Genomic DNA, 16,500 nt, shown 5'->3' on the forward strand with positions numbered 1-16,500 from the left:
ACTGTGGCAAGACTCCATTTATACTTGTCTTGGAAAAAAATGTACAAAGCTTAAAATCTAGGGTCAGTGTTCTAAAAGGCTATGCAATGACTACACAGCTCTCTATGCACCTGTCTCGATCTTTTGTAGAGGCACTCTATCTCTGTTGAAATATGTGTGAATATCAGCTTTTCAGAATAATACTCCTATCTCCTTCTCTATTCATGCCTTTTCTTGTTCTCTCTCTTTCCATTGATAGGTAATAAGATAAGCCTATCAAATACATGTATGCAAAAGAACAGTATAGTATATATTCTTAATTTGTTGCTTTTTAAATATAAAATTGCATGGTGTCCACAATAGTGTGGTAGTAAAAAGACAAAAGAATTTAATATTCAAACAGTGGGTTAAGTTCAAATTGTCTCAATTAGTTGCTTTGTGATGTTAGACAAACTTCTAGCTCATTTCCTACATTGCATAATAAGTCAATACAAATTTCTGTCTCAACAGGCCCTTCATCAGGATCAAATTTGGAAATGTTTACAAAGTATGTAAAGGGTAAAATCTGTGCTATTTATTTTTTAATTTTCAAGAGAATATATAATATTTAAAACTTTACAATCATAAAACTGTAATATCAAGTGCTTCTCTTCTTGTTTTACTAGTGTTATACTGCTCAGTGAAACAATAAACTTTTGGGGAAAAATGTGTTTGACATGCAGGGAACTGCACCAAAAGCACGAAGTTGACATACTTCATAATAAATGCTAAACTTCATAATAAATGCAATACCCCTCTGAAAAAGCAATCTTCAAGGGATCACTGCAAAATCAGTTACAAGTTTCTGTGTATATGTGAACTAGTTAAACTGCCTTTATATATTATACTGAGTTCAATGAAGAACAAATAACATTCTAAATTTATTCTCTAAACAGAAATTCCTCTGTGTAGGAGTCTGCACTTGATCAAATGTAGACAGGCCTATTTAAAGAACCATCTGTTACATTAACTCTAAGGGAAACAGGATTTGTGACAAAATTCTACATATTTTGTTACTTTTAGTTACAAAATTTCATAAACATTTTAAAAATCCCTTCTAGTGAATTTGTTTGTTTTGCTCACTTCAAATTAAACTTTAACATTTACATTTGTAGTTATCTTAGAAAGGATGATACTTTATTGATGAACATTTCTAATTTTTTAACCTTGCGCAGAACCTGTGGTCTATTCCCAGGAAGATACAGATATGTACATTTGGAACCTTAGAGAGACCTACTGGATTATTTATCTACATATACTGTAGCATTTTCTGTGTCTATGCATACAGGTTAATATTTTTTAGCAAAATAAAAAGAATTTCAAATAAACAAAAGGATAACATATCAAAATATTTAAATTTTATTCTCTGGAAAAATTAATCATTTGCATTTTAAGATGAAATTCAGAAAACACAGAATTAATCACTTTAAATGAACACTTCAATGTCATTTAATACATTCATAATGTGTGACCACCACCTTAATCTATTTCTAATTCACCCCAAAAAGATTCCCTGTATCCATTATGCGGTTGATCCCTTTACATCTGACTTTGGTAATGCCAAATATAATTCCTGAAATAATCTATTCATAACAGATCACACATTCCCTGTTATAAGATTAATTATCTGGGCCAATATTTCATATTTTATTAATGTGAAGTAGATAATTCCTCAATATCAGCTGAACATCACCACCTATTCCAGCATGGTAACTATTGGTAGTCAACTTTTAAGATGTTTCTCAGATGCGAAAGTTTTGTAAAATATTCTTTTCAGGTTGTGTCTAAGCAAAATTATCTAAATTTTAAAGCTAATTTCCAAATATAAATGCCAAAAAGTTGCATAATTATTATTAGATAAAAGGGGGAGAATTGTATTCTAAATACACAGGTATTTAAGTGAACATGGATTTGGTTATCTAAAATATCCTTATGAAGAAAAAAATTGAAAAAAAATTTCAGAATTTAGTTCAGTGTTTTCTTTCGAAAAGGATATATTTTGCTTAAGAAGAACACATGTACAGAGTCGGAGGACCTAAGCTCAGTAGGAACTGAAATTGTGTTTGCTCCAGGGATTCTTGTTGCCTTCCAGGAATTCACACCAACCTCAGACCTCCATGAAATTGCACACAAACCACATATTGGCTGCTGCTTACCAAAAATGTTTACCAAGGTGATTGTCATCTGGTTTTCCAGAATAGCTGTGCTGAAGAATTTCAATGTTTGTTGCTGTGGGAATCTTTACAACAACATTGTAACCTGCAATATAAAGTTATATGTGTTCAATTTCACAAGCACAGGTGTCCTAGAGGATATTACTGCTAAATGAATGGTACAGTCAGTTCTAATTTCATTTTACCTTTAAAAAATGAAACTGGTTATTCCTTTTGAACCAATACCTTAATAAGTTACTAAGGATTGGAAAAAAGCAGCTGTCGTCTAGAAGCACATAGAGTTTCAAATTCTTAAAATATAACTCTTCCTAATTTTTTATTTTAAAGTAATGTTTTTTCTTCATTTTATTATCATCATTATTATTTTCAGTAGTAAGGATTGAACACAGGGACTCTCTACACTAAATTACATCCTCAGCCCTTTTTATTCTTTATTTTGAGGCAGGTTCTAAGTTGCTGAGACTGACCTGAAATCTTCTTGCCTCAACCTCCTGTCACTGGAATTACAAGTATGCACCTCCACATCCAGCATACAATTCTAACATAGAATAGAATGAAATTAGTATGTTAGCACCTTAAATGCTTAATTAGCATATTCAATATTGACTAATGCATTTAGATTTTCTATTGGGAAAAATATGAACTTTCAAGTTCTATTCACAAATCCAAAAGATATCAATACAATTGGTCTTTGCCATGTGATAATGTGAACAGATAGTAAGTAGTAAATTTCATTGCTGAGAAGTAATAATACTAAAAAAGAAAACCTCAAGCTATTTCATAAGCTTTTAGTTTATAGTATAACCTGGAACCTGGAATCCCTATATTTATTTACCCCCAACAATCTGGAATTCTTTTATCTACCCTCCCTCAATTTTACATTGCTCTTAGAAGTCTATTAATAAACTAGCTATAAGAAAAATTAAAAGTTTACTGGAATGAAATAAAAGTAATACCTCTATTTTATGTGATCAGATTCAATAAAAAAGGGGAAATACTATAATAATATACATTAAACAAGAAATAGAAACACAGAAACATTCTGTTCCTGACATAGAAACATTCATATGACATAGTTATCCAAATACTTCGAGGAAGTATATATTTGATTATGTTCTAGTTATGTGTATCTTAAGTTTTTCTTGTCCTTTCTTATTACAATTTTTCCCTACTTAATAAAGTAGTGAGAGAAACTATAATACTTCTTACGCACTAAATTTTAAAACATTGGATATACTTAAGAGGTTTTATAAAGCATACATTTGTGATCCTGAAATACTTGCAGTGCTTTTTTCTATCTCTTTAAGGCATCCTATTTTAAATATAATGTGATAAATGGTAGGAAGAGTCTGCATACAGTATACTTACATATTAGTTGTAGGTTATCAGCCTTAAAGAATGATTTTCAACTCACCTTCTCTTCACTATAAAATATTCCTGTTCAATACTTTCACTCTATCTGCTAGAGTTTTTCAAGAAAGCTAGCCTGACACATAGCAAAGGCAACAAGAAAAAGTGACCACCAGGGAACAGAAATGTGGCCAATGCTATTTAAGAAGAACATACGTACAGAAAATGACTTCAACACTTTTGTCCATTTACAAATCAATTACTTCACAGTACAGTTTTTGCAAGGTTAACTATTTAATCCTAATTTGAATTATGTTTTTCTCCTCAAAAATATACTTTTCAGGAGTATCAAGATGGTGCCCTAGAGGGTGGCTGCATTTCATGTTGCTCCAGGACTCAGGATTCAAAGAGGAGATATTGAGACATTTGGGACCAACTCAAAGCAGCCGGTGAGTCTCTCCCATTGGGGAGGCGTCCCGGATGGACGGTGGTCCCGGAACGCAGGAAACTTTGTGAAGTAGAGCTGCCGGTGAGACGCCCCTCCCCCCACTGGAGCATGAACTCGGACAACTAGGAGTGCCAAAGGAGGCCGCTCGGCACAGCACTGGGACTCGGAGCAACCACTGGGGCTCAGCGGCTGCCAGGGGAGGAGTGGCGAGGAGAGCTGTGTGGACTCAGGACATCCCGGGGCCTGCCCTGAGGAAGAGGAGGAGGAGCGTGGCCACTTGGATTCGGAGTGAATGCACCAGAGCTACAGGCGGTTGCCAGAAGAGAAGCTCCGCGGCGAGGGTTTTGGACTCAGAACGACGCTTCTGAACCCCGGGGCCTGCCCTGAGGACGAGGAGGAGGAAGAGGAAGGCGGCCGCTTGGATTCGGGGTGACTACACCAGAGCTACAGGCGGTTGCCAGAGAAGGGGCTGCGTGGCGAGCTGTTTGGACTCAGACCACTTCTGAACCCCGGGGCCTGCCCAGAGGAGTAGGAGGAGGAGGAGGAGGAGCGCGGTGACTGCATTAGTGCTCCAGGCGGCTGCTCAGAGGAGAAGGCGAGTGGTGAGTTGTTTGGACTTAAAGGGACAGCTCCTGAACACAGGGGGGCTGCCTGGAGGAGAAGCGTGGTGGGTCGCTAGGTCTTGAGTGGCCGCACCAGAGCTCCGGGCGGTTGCCCAGAGGACCCGTGCTGCGGGTCACGTGGACTCAGAGCCACTCAGAGCGACCGCTCCTGAACACCCCGGGGGTTATCTGGAGAAGGAGGAGGAACGGGGAGGGTCACTTCGACTCGGAGTGATTGATTGCCCAGGGCTATGGGTGGTTGGTGGGAGGTGGAGGCACGCAGTGAGTTGCTTGGACTCCTAGTGACCGCACCGGGAATACTGGGCGGCTGTCTGGAGGAAGAGGCCTGTGGCGGGTCTCTGGGATTCAGAGAGATTGTACAGGGGCCCCAGGTGGCTGCTCAGAAGAGGGGCCGCATAGCCAAGCAATTAGGGGTCAGAGCAGGGTCCCAGGATCTAGGAGGCTTCTGGGTGGAAGAGCCGCACAGAGACAGGCTTAGGGCGGAGCGAAGGTTCCAGGCCTGCGGGCATATTCTCTGAGGAGGGCAGCCTAAGGAGATTCATCTGCAAAGGGTGAGGCTTCCCAGGCCCAGGAGGTAGGGCCGGGCCCCTGAGAACTTTGCAGAGGAAGGCAGCCCAGCCCAGGCGGTAGCTGTAATTGAGGGAAACCTCTAGGAGGGTACTGACCAGCGAGACCTCCCCACCGGGTGAGTCTTCCCTGCTGGGTGAGGTTTCCCCACAAGGACGGTAAAACCAGAGACTCAGGCCCAAACAGGCCTTGCCTCAGCCCGCAGCCTAGGTCCCCTTTGGATGACCATTGGTCAACAAGTGGAGGCACCTCTGCCCACTAGCAGGGATTATATCCCCACCTGAAGGCCACCACTCCTAGAGAGGCAGCTTCCTTGTGGAGCTACCGCATTATCAACTTCCTCCAAGACTTCAGCCTACTGAAGGCTAAGGGGGGATATATATAGAAATCTTCAGGGACATTGTAAGTCAATAGAGGAAATCTGCAATATCTCAGAGGTCCTCTGATACCTGAACAATATGAGAAAACAAGGAAAGAAAATGCTGCAAACAAATCTAGATGTTACATCAATAAAACCCAGTGACAGCATGGCAGAAGAAATGACAGAAAAGGAGTTCAGAATGTACATAATTAAAATGATCAGAGAAGCAAACGATGAGATGAAGAGCAAATGAAGCCCCTGATGAGAGATGAAAGAGCAAATGCAAGCATTGAATTGATCGCACCAATCGACAGTTAAAAGAGCAAATACAGGAAGCAAAAGATCATTTCAATAAAGAGTTAGAGATATTGAAAAAAAACCAAACAGAAATCCTTGACATGAAGGAAACAATAAACCAAATTAAGAACTCCATAGAAAGCATATCCAATAGGATAGAACACCTGGAAGACAGAACCTCAGACATTGAAGACAAAATATTTAACCTTGAAAACAAAGTTGAACAACAGAGAAGATGGTAAGAAATCATGAACAGAATCTCCAAGAACTATGGGATATCATGAAAGGCCAAATTTAAGAATTATTGGGATTGAGGAAGGCCTAGAGAAACAAGCCAAAGGAATGAACAACTTATTCAATGAAATAATATCAGAAAATTTCCCAAATCTGAAGAATGAAATGGAAAATCAAGTTCAAGAGGCTTATAGGACTCCAAATACACAAAATTACAACAGACCCACACCAAGGCACATTATAATGAAAATACCTAACATACAAAATAAAGACAAGAATTTTAAAAGCTGTGAGAGAAAAGAACCAAATTACAGTCAGGGGGGAAACACATACGGATATCAGCAGACTTTTCAATCCAGACCCTAAAAAGCTAGAAGGGCCTGGAACAACATTTTTCAAGCCCTGAAAGAAAATGGATGCCAACCAAGAATCTTATACCCAGCAAAACTTACCTTCAAATTTGACGATGAAATAAAATCCTTCCATGATAAACAAAAGCTAAAAGAATTTACAAAAAGAAAGCCAGCATTACAGAACATTTCAGCAAAATATTCCATGAGGAAGAGATGAAAAACAAAGCAGCAAATCAGCAAAGGGAGGAATTAATCCTAAAGGAATTGTCAAATAAAGGAGGAAACAAGTTGTGTCAAACCAAATAAATAAACAAAATTTAAAAAATGAACCAAATGACCGGGAAACCAAATCATATCTCTATAATAACCCTGAATGTTATGGCCTGAATTCATCAATCAAAAGACATAGACTGGCAGATTGGAATAAAAAGAAAGACCCAACAATATGTTGCCTGCAAGAGACTCACCTCATAGAAAAAGATACCCATAGACTAAAGGTGAAAGGATGGGGAAAAACATACCATGCGCATGGACTCAGCAAAAAAGCTGGAGTATCCATCCTCATTTCCGATAGTGTGGACTTCAGCCAAAGTTAGTCAGAAGGGATAAAGAAGGTCATTTCATACTGCTTAAGGGAAGCATGAATCAGCAAGATATAACAATCATAAACATCTATGCCCCAAACAGTGGCTCATCCATGTATGTCAAACAAATCCTTCTCAATTTCAGAAACCAAATAGACCATAACACAATAATACTAGGTGATTTTAACATGCCTCTCTCACCACTGGACAGATCTTCCAGACAAAGATTGAACAAAGAAAACATAGATCTCAATAACACAATCAATAATTTAGACTTAACGGACATTTATAGAATATACCATCCAACCAAGAGTGAATACACTTTCTTCTCAGCAGCACACGGATCCTTCTCTAAAATAGACCATATATTATGCCACAAAGCTAATGTTAGCAAATACAAGAAGATAGAGACACAAGCATGTATTCTACCAGATCATAATGGATTGAAGTTAGAAATAAATGAAAGAGTAAAACACAGAAACTATTCCAACATCTGGAGATTAAACAATATGCTATTATATGATGAATGGATAACAGAAGATATTAGGAGGAAATTAAAAAATTCTTAGAGGTAAATGAGAACAAAGAAACATCATATCAAAATCTCTGGGACAACTATGAAAGCAGTACTTAGAGGGAAATTTATTTCATGGAGCGCATTTAATAAAAGAAAGTAAAACTCAAAAAATAAACGACCTAACACTACAACTCCAAGCCCTAGAAAAAGAAGAACAGACCAACACCAAAAGTAGTAGAAGACAGGAAATAGTTAAATCAGAGCTGAAATCAATGAAGTTGAAACAAAAGAAACAATACAAAAAAATTGACAAAATAAATAGTTGGTTCTTCGAAAAAATAAACAAAATTGATAAATCTTTAGCCACACTAACAAAGAGAAGATGAGAGAAAACCCAAATCACTGAAATTCGGAATGAACGAGGAAATATCACAACAGACAGGATTGAAATACAAAACATAATTAGAAGCTATTTTGAAAATCTATACTCCAACAAAATAGAAAATTTCGAAGACATCAACAGGTTTCTAGAGACATATGAATTGCCTAAACTGAACGAGGAGGACATAAACAATTTAAATAGACCAATTTCAAGTACTGAAATAGAAGAAGTCATCAAAAGCCTTCCAACAAAGAAAAGTCCGGGACCAGATGGGTTCTCAGCCGAGTTCTACAAAACCTTTAAAGAAGAGCTCATTCCAATACTTCTCAAAATATTCCATAAAATAGAAGAGGAGGGAACACTCCCAAACTCATTCTATGAAGCCAATATCCACACTGATACCTAAACCAGACAGAGACTCATCAAGGAAGAAAATTTCAGACCAATATCCTTAATGAACATCGATGCAAAAATTCTCAACAAAATTTAGCAAATCGCATACAAAAACATATTAAAAAGATAGTGCACCATGATCAAGTGGGCTTCAATCCCAGGTATGCAAGGTTGGTTCAACATCAGGAAATCAATAAATGTAATTCACCATATTAATAGACTTAAAGTCAAGAATCACATGATTATTTCAATAGATGCAGAAAAAGCATTTGATAAAATACAGCACCCCTTCATGCTCAAAACACTAGAAAAAAATAGGGGATAGTGGGAACATTCCTTAACATTGTAAAGGGCATTTATGCTAAGCCCATGGCTAATATCATTCTAAATGGTGAAAAACTGAAAGCATTCCCCCTAAAAACTGGAACAAGGCAGGGATGCCCTCTTTCACCACTTCTATTCAACATCGTTCTTGAGACTCTGGCCAGAGCAAGTAGACAACCAAAGAAATTAAAGGGATACGAATTGGAAAAGAAGAACCTCAAACTATCCCTGTTCGCTGATGACATGATTATATATTTAGAGGAACCTGGAAATTCCACCAGAAAACTCTTAGAACTCATAAGTGAATTCAGTAAAGTAGCAGGTTACAAGATCAATGCCCATAAATCCAAACGCATTTTTATACATAAGTGATGAATCTTCGGAAAGAGAAATTAGGAAAACTACCCCATTCACTATAGCCTCGAAAAAAATAAAATACTTGGGAATCAATCTCACAAAAGAGGTGAAAGACCTCTACAATGAGAACTATACAACACTAAAGAAAGAAATTAAAGAACACCTTAGAAGATGGAAAGATCTTCCATGTTCTTGGATAGGAAGAATTAATATTATCAAAATGGCCATACTACCTAAAGTGCTATACAAATTCAATGCAATTCCAATTAAAATCCCAATGATGTACCTTACAGAAATAGAGCAAGCAATCATGAAATTCATCTGGAAGAATAAGAAACCCAGAATAGCTAAAGCAATCCTTAGCAGGAAGAGTGAAACGGGGTATTGCAATACCAGATCTTCAACTCTACTACAAAGCAATAGTAACAAAAACGGCATGGTATTGGTACCAAAATAGACAGGTAGATCAATGGTACAGAATAGAGGACACGGACACAAACCCAAATAAATACAATTTTCTCATACTAGACAAAGGTGCCAAAAATATGCAATGGAGAAAAGATAGCCTCTTCAACAAATGGTGCTGGGAGAATTGGAAATCCATATGCAACAGAATGAAACTAAACCCATATCTCTCACCATGCACGAAACTAAACTCAAAATGGATTAAGGACCTCGGAATCAGACCAGAGACCCTGCAGATTATAGAAGAAAAAGTAGGTCCAAATCTTCACCTTGTTGGTCTAGGATCAGACTTCCTTAACAGGACTCCCATAGCACAAGAAATAAAGCTAGAATCAACCACTGGGATAGATTCAAACTAAAAGCTTTCTCTCAGCAAAGGAAACTATCAGCAATGCGAAGAAAGAGCCTACAGAGTGGGAGAATATCTTTGCCAATCATACTTCAGATAGAGCGCTAATCTCCAGAATCTATAAAGAAACTCAAAAAACTCTACACGAAGAATACAAATAACCCAATCAACAAATGGGCTAAGGAAATGAATAGACACTTCACAGAAGAAGATCTACAGGCAATCAACAACATATGGAAAAATGTTCAACATCTCTAGTAATAAGAGAAATGCAAATCAAAACTACCCTAAGATTCCATCTCACCCCAATTAGAATGGCGATTATCAAGAATACGAGCAACAACAGGTGTTGGCGAGGATGTGGGGAGAAAGGTACACTCTTACATTGCTGGTGGGGCTGCAAATTAGTGCAGCCACTCTGGAAAGCAGTGTGGAGATTCCTTAGAAAACTCGGAATGGACCCTCCATTTGACCCAGCTATCCCACTCCTTGGCCTATACCGAAAGGACTTAAAATCAGCATACTACAGAGACACAGCCACATCAATGTTCATAGCTGCTCAATTCACAATAGCCAGACTGTGGAACCAACCTAGATGCCCTTCAATTGATGAGTGGATAAAGAAACTGTGGTATATATATACAATGGAATATTACTCAGCCATAAAGAATGATAAAATTATGGCATTCGCAGGCAAATGGATGAAATTGGAGAATATCATGCTAAGTGAGATAAGCCAATCTCAAAAAGCCAAGGGATGAATGATATCGCTAATAAGTGGAGGATGACACATAATGGGGGGGAGGGAAGGGTTAGTGTTAGGGTTAGAGTTAGGGTTAGGGAGGGGGGCAAGTATGGAGGAAGGAAGGACTGTATAGAGGGTAAAGAGGGGTGGGAGGGGTGGGGGGAAGGGAAAAAATAACAGAATGAATCAAACAACATTACTCTATGTAAATTTATGATTACACAAATGGAATGCCTTTGTGCCATGTACAGAGAAACAACATGTATCCCATTTGTTTACAATAAAAAAAATAAATAAATAAAAAATATATATATACTTTTCAACAGACTGTGATAAGTATGAGTCATTGATTACAGGAGATCAAATGTGTGTGGCTTTCATGAAATAATGAATAAAATCAACTAGAAAAATAGTATGCCAAATCATCTAATAAGTACCACCAGCATGGAAGAGTATGAACTGTTCTACACTTACATTATAGGTAAAATATAATCTTTGAGTTTTAAGTTATACCTCTTTTAATTGAGATAACTCATAATAACATAACACATGTTCAAACACATATGAACACAATATGATGCTGAAAAACATAGCTATAAATACCACACTTGTACTGTGCAAGGGAAGTCTTAATGGTCTGCTTTTTATTTCATAAAAAAGAAAAAAAAAAAGTTTTGTCCAGAAAATTTTAGACTGAAAATATCTGAGATATTCTCACAGTCATTTGAGTAAAAGTGAAATCAAGACCAAATATCAATTATTAATATCTGTAATTCAGATACTGCTTGAGAAATCAAATACTTATGATCTGCTATTAAGTTAATGGTTTTATTCTTTGCCTTCAATCAAAATTTTCAATATTAATAACAAACACAACAGCTAGACCAGGTCAGACGAAAAAAAAAAAAGAGTGGTTCAAATGATAATAATTTAAAGTAAGGTTCCTGAAAAAAATATCATAAGTATATACATTTTAGATTACAGGAACAGTCAATCTCTAGGACTCTATTTACACATCTTGGTCAAATAACACTGAATTTACTCTTATTCTCAAAATGCATCAATTATATTTTTAATAATAATTTTTAATAATTAGATTTGTCTTGGGAGGGTGAATTCATTAATTTAAAAGTACATTTGGTATAAGGTAATTTTTATATTTAGGAAGTATTTCTTTCATAATCATTTTGAACTGAGGGTATAGAGCACACAAAGCAATAGTAAAGTGTTACTATTATACCTTCCTCATGTACTCTACTATTACATTAAATAAAAGGGAAAACTAGAAGCAAATACCACAGTTGAACATAATGGGCACTGCTGAAGACACCTGCCATTGTCCTGCAGTAAGTTATCTCCACCACACACTCCATGTTTGTCTCTCTTGACCTTGGAGTTTAACACATGATCACAGCCAGACTACTTCAAAACCAATTAGTACAATTAAGATACTCCTTGAATGTACATAAGAAATGAGAGATAGAGGGCTAGAGAGAGAATTTTAACAAAGGTGTTAGTTAAATGTCACCATAGCAGGTCACAATCAAAGTAGCAAAAGCAGTTTCTACCTTTTTAGGGAGCTCACACCATCTTATCTTGATTCTGAATAGCATAAGCAAACAAAATCAGCAAATGGTGCTTTATGAGTCATTATCAAATGACAAAGAATGGCCTAGTAACAAATTTAATCACATTCCAATAGATAACATGATATAAAAATTAATTTATTGGAAGTCACAAGAATGTACCAGGAAGCCCCACAAGGAATATCTGGTTAGAGAAAGAGAAAAAAACTATTGTAATTAAATCACGGTATATATATATAAACTTCTATGTATATATATATATATAAGCTTCTAGTTTACTTACCAGACATAGGCCTTGAACACAGATGTGACTGGTTTCAGCAACCCTGTCCTTCAATTGGTAGAAGTTAGTAGTTCTGGCAACCTGAAAATAGAGTTTACAAGATCTTTTATGGCAAATGTAAAAATTAAAAAAGAGTCAGTTGGGGGTGTAAAATAATAAAGCCATGTGTTCTAAGGTCTCAAAAAAATTTACATCAAAGATATTATAATTACTTGCTCCCATTGTACATTGGAAGCCACCTCCCATTAGGGGAAAGACCACTGATGTTGAAATGTTTCCCATCAAATTCAGAGCACTGCTTCTCTGGAAAGTCTTTTGGACATGAATCGGTATTACATGATTGGAATTTCATCCTGAGGCCCACATTCCTCCATTTCTTGGCCAAGTCACATTCATTACATTTAATGCACATCAGTACAATATTATGTCATTTACTTCTATAACTGTTACATTCTTTTACAGGATCAAGAAAACCAATGATGTTCCAATAATATAAATTTTTAAAAAGAAAATATATAAAGGAGATTTTTAAGCAATTTTCTGGCTAATAAACTATAAAAATATCCACCTTCATGTGGACACTGAAGCCTGGAAGACAGAAATGTATCTTATTTTTGACTAACAAAAATTAATTAAACAAAATAAACAAAAATTAATGATAAAGATTAACTAACAAAGAACTAATGATGAACTTTGTTGTGTAAAACATCAAACTGAAATTTGTTCACTTTCTGGGGGGCGGGGGGGGGGAAGACATGCAATGAGCCAAAGACAATAAACAAGGAAGACAGAATGTTAAAAAGGAAATATGTATGCATCTCCACTGTGTGTATACTTCTTGCCACACAGTTTGAGGATTTTCATAGTATCGCTAATATGTAACCTTTGGATCTCACTTCCTGGCACAAAGAATTATTAATGATTAGCCCCCTGGGCCACACCTTCCTGCCCTTTGGAGAAGAATAAAAGAAGAAAAGAGAAGGTGGGGATCCTGGGGTCTATGAAAGAGCAAGACACACCCCACTTCCATGGGCATCCAGCTCTGGGCCCCACTTCTTCCCAGAGAAGTATGCTATCTCTGTCTCTTTCTTAAATAAAATTTCCTTCTATGCTGGCCTGGTGTTTCTCAGGTATTTAATCTTCAACACCAGGGGACAAGGACCCAATCCTGATCTCCAAGACTGGTATCATATGTATATAGTGAATATTTGTGGCTATCATGGCCTCTTACTCTCTGGTCTAAGTCAAGCCCCTGTATTTACAGAGCAGAGAGGGCATTTACCATGTGAGTAGAAAAAATAGAAAAGAACTGGAAAAAAAGAATAATTTACAGAAGAGTAAGAATAGTTGCCTAAATGACTTTGTACTCATTAAGAGTGCTCATGGAAGTTTCTATTTATGAAGATTCCTAAACCAATTGCCTCAAACAGGAGGAGTATCCAGAACACATATTAATAATTGACATGGTTGAGCTAGGGTTGCAGCTCAGTGGCAGAGCACTTGCCTGGCACAGTGAGGCAATGGGTTCAATACTTAACACTGCATAAAATAATAAAACAAAGGCATGCTGTCCATCTGTAACTACAAAAAATCTTTTTTAAAAATTTATTTATGTGGCAAAAATTATTAAACAATGATATAAATTAAGCCTACAAATAAAGAGTATTAGCTTTAAAAATATTAAGCAAGTCTTGCCCAGGATCGGTGATGCAACACCTACAATCCCAGTGACATGGAACGCTGAGACAGGAGGACTGCCAGTTTGAACTAGCTTCAACAATTTAGTAAGGCTTTCAGCAACTCAGGGGGACTCTGTCTTAAAACAAAAATTTTAAAAAGGATTAAGGATATGAACCCCCAGGGTTCAAGCCCCGGTACCAAAAAGGAAAAAAATAAAACCTGGAAAATTATACTACTACTACTAAGGATAAAATTAAGTGATAAATATCCCCCAACTTGGGATAGTTTGTCCGCTATCAATCAGCATCATATTTGACAGACACAATGAGGGAAGATTGTGAGAAAAATTCTGAATGATATGAAAAATATGAGAGATTGAGATATTATCTGAATCTTTATAAAAATAGGCAAGATCATGGGACTGTGGGTGTAGCTCAGTAGGTAGAGCATTTGCCTAACATGTACAAGGCTCTGGGTTTCATTCTTAGGACCACAAATTAGCAAAACAAGCTAATAACTTATTGTCTATGTTTCATTATATCTCACAGATATGACAATAGTCCAAGAAACAAGTGCACCATCCTAAGGAAAAAAATAAAATTTTATAGCCTGGAATTACCCTCCCAAATTGAACATTAATGCAAATAGGAGGAATCCCTCCCTCTCTACTAATTTACGGAAAAGTAAGAACAGTTGCCTAAATGACTTTCACTACATTTATAAGTAAACTTGAGGGAAGTATATGGAGAGTAGGTATGTATTTGATAAATACAACAGAATGTTAAAAACTAGTAACACAACAAAATAATTAGGTATCTACTTACAAGGTGTTCCTTTGCTGGCTTCTTCCATAGTTACCCTGACATAGGGCTTACTAAAGTCAACTTCAATTTCATCAGAAACAGGAGCTGGCTGCCATAAAGCCTTAAGAGGAGAATTAAGGAAAAGAAAGTTAAATTCAATGGTACACACTGAAATATTAAAAAATGACAGCTTTAAAGAACAATCGGTTCAGTCACAATGGCACATGTCTCCATTCCAATGACTCAGGGTGCCTCAGACAGGAGGATCACAAGATCCAAGCCAGCCTATGTAACTTAAAATAAAAAATAAAAAAGATACAAAGGGCTGGGGATGTAGCTTAGTGGTAAAGTACTTTGGGTTCAATCCCTAGTACTGAAAAACAATTCAGTTATTCAATATGCTGTAACAAAAACTCCTCCTAAACTTTATAACATGAAGAAGGATCAGGGTATGGTATTTCAAAGTGAAAAGTGAAAACTGGAACCTTTTACAAAGTGAGTAAATCATGGCATGAAAAATAATCACCTTGTTGGTGATTTCAGGGTAAAACTGAGTGATCCAATTGGAAATCTAAACACAATCCCACTATCTGGATCTAAAATGATGGCTCCTGCTCCTCTGCAGAAAGACAGAACAGGCAACCCTGTACCATGTGACAAAACTGCCAAGGTTCCTGAATTTGTTTTCAAACTACTTCAACCAGACACCTGGGAAGGCAAACAGCTCCTGAGGGTGATACTTATTATAATTATTCACTGTATGATGCTTTATATTTTAATTTTGTTTTGATGTTCATAACAGCTCTGTAAGGCAAGTAATACTACAGTAGAATTCTTAATTTAAGATGAGGGAAACAAAGTTCAGAAGTTTGTATGAATTGTATGCAGTTATTCAGAGGCAAAGCTGAATTAAGAATGCAAGTATAGCTGGGCATGGTGGCACATGCCTGTAATCCCAGTGGCTCAGGATGCTAAAGCAGGATGACTGGAGGTTTGAAGCCAGCCTCAGCTACTCAGCAAGGCTGTAAGCAACCTACTGAGACCCTATCTCAAAATAAAAAGGGCTAGGGATGTGGCTCAGGGGTTAAGCACCACTGGGTTCAATCCCTAGTACCAAAAAAAAAAAAAAAAAAAAAAAAAAAAAGAAGAAGAAGAATGCAAGTAAATATGCTCATTTCTCTGTACATTGCTTTGTTTGAGAGTTCTTGCCAAACTTAATCCTAAGATTTTATTCCATTTGATGCTATAGTGCATGGACTTACTTCTTTTATTTTTAGATTGTTTCTTGCTAATATACAGAAGTAGAGTTGATTTGTACCTAATTGTGTAATTGTAATTGATTTGTCTATTTCTGTGTCCTGTGATGCTGCTAACCTCAATTATTTGTTTGGTTCCCCCGCTCCAAGTCTGGTCTATTTCCAAAGGTGAAAAAGTCAATTATTAGTTTTAATATAGATTCCTTATGATTTTCTATGAGATCGTGTTGTCTGTAAATAAAGTTTTACTTACTCCTTTCCAATATGAATGTTTTCTTTCTTTCATTTATTCTTTTTGCAGTTCTGGGGATCAAACACAGGGCCTCACACATGCTAGACAAATGCTGTAGA

At 36.8% G+C, this 16,500-nt stretch overlaps 1 long non-coding RNA gene across 1 annotated transcript; it reads right to left on the reverse strand.

Moving 5' to 3' along the window:
• Positions 1 to 2,025: 2,025 nt before the first annotated feature.
• LOC306652416 lies at positions 2,026 to 15,986 on the reverse strand. Its single transcript, XR_013761391.1, has 4 exons — positions 14,915 to 15,986; positions 12,411 to 12,491; positions 2,660 to 2,730; positions 2,026 to 2,277 (listed from the first exon to the last, which is right to left on the reverse strand). It is a non-coding gene; the product is annotated as an uncharacterized lncRNA (long non-coding RNA).
• Between the last annotated feature and the right edge of the window lie 514 nt (positions 15,987 to 16,500).

This window comes from Sciurus vulgaris (assembly GCF_902686455.1).
Source record: "Sciurus vulgaris genome assembly, contig: HiC_scaffold_187_arrow_ctg1, whole genome shotgun sequence".
Lineage (NCBI taxonomy): Eukaryota > Metazoa > Chordata > Mammalia > Rodentia > Sciuridae > Sciurus > Sciurus vulgaris.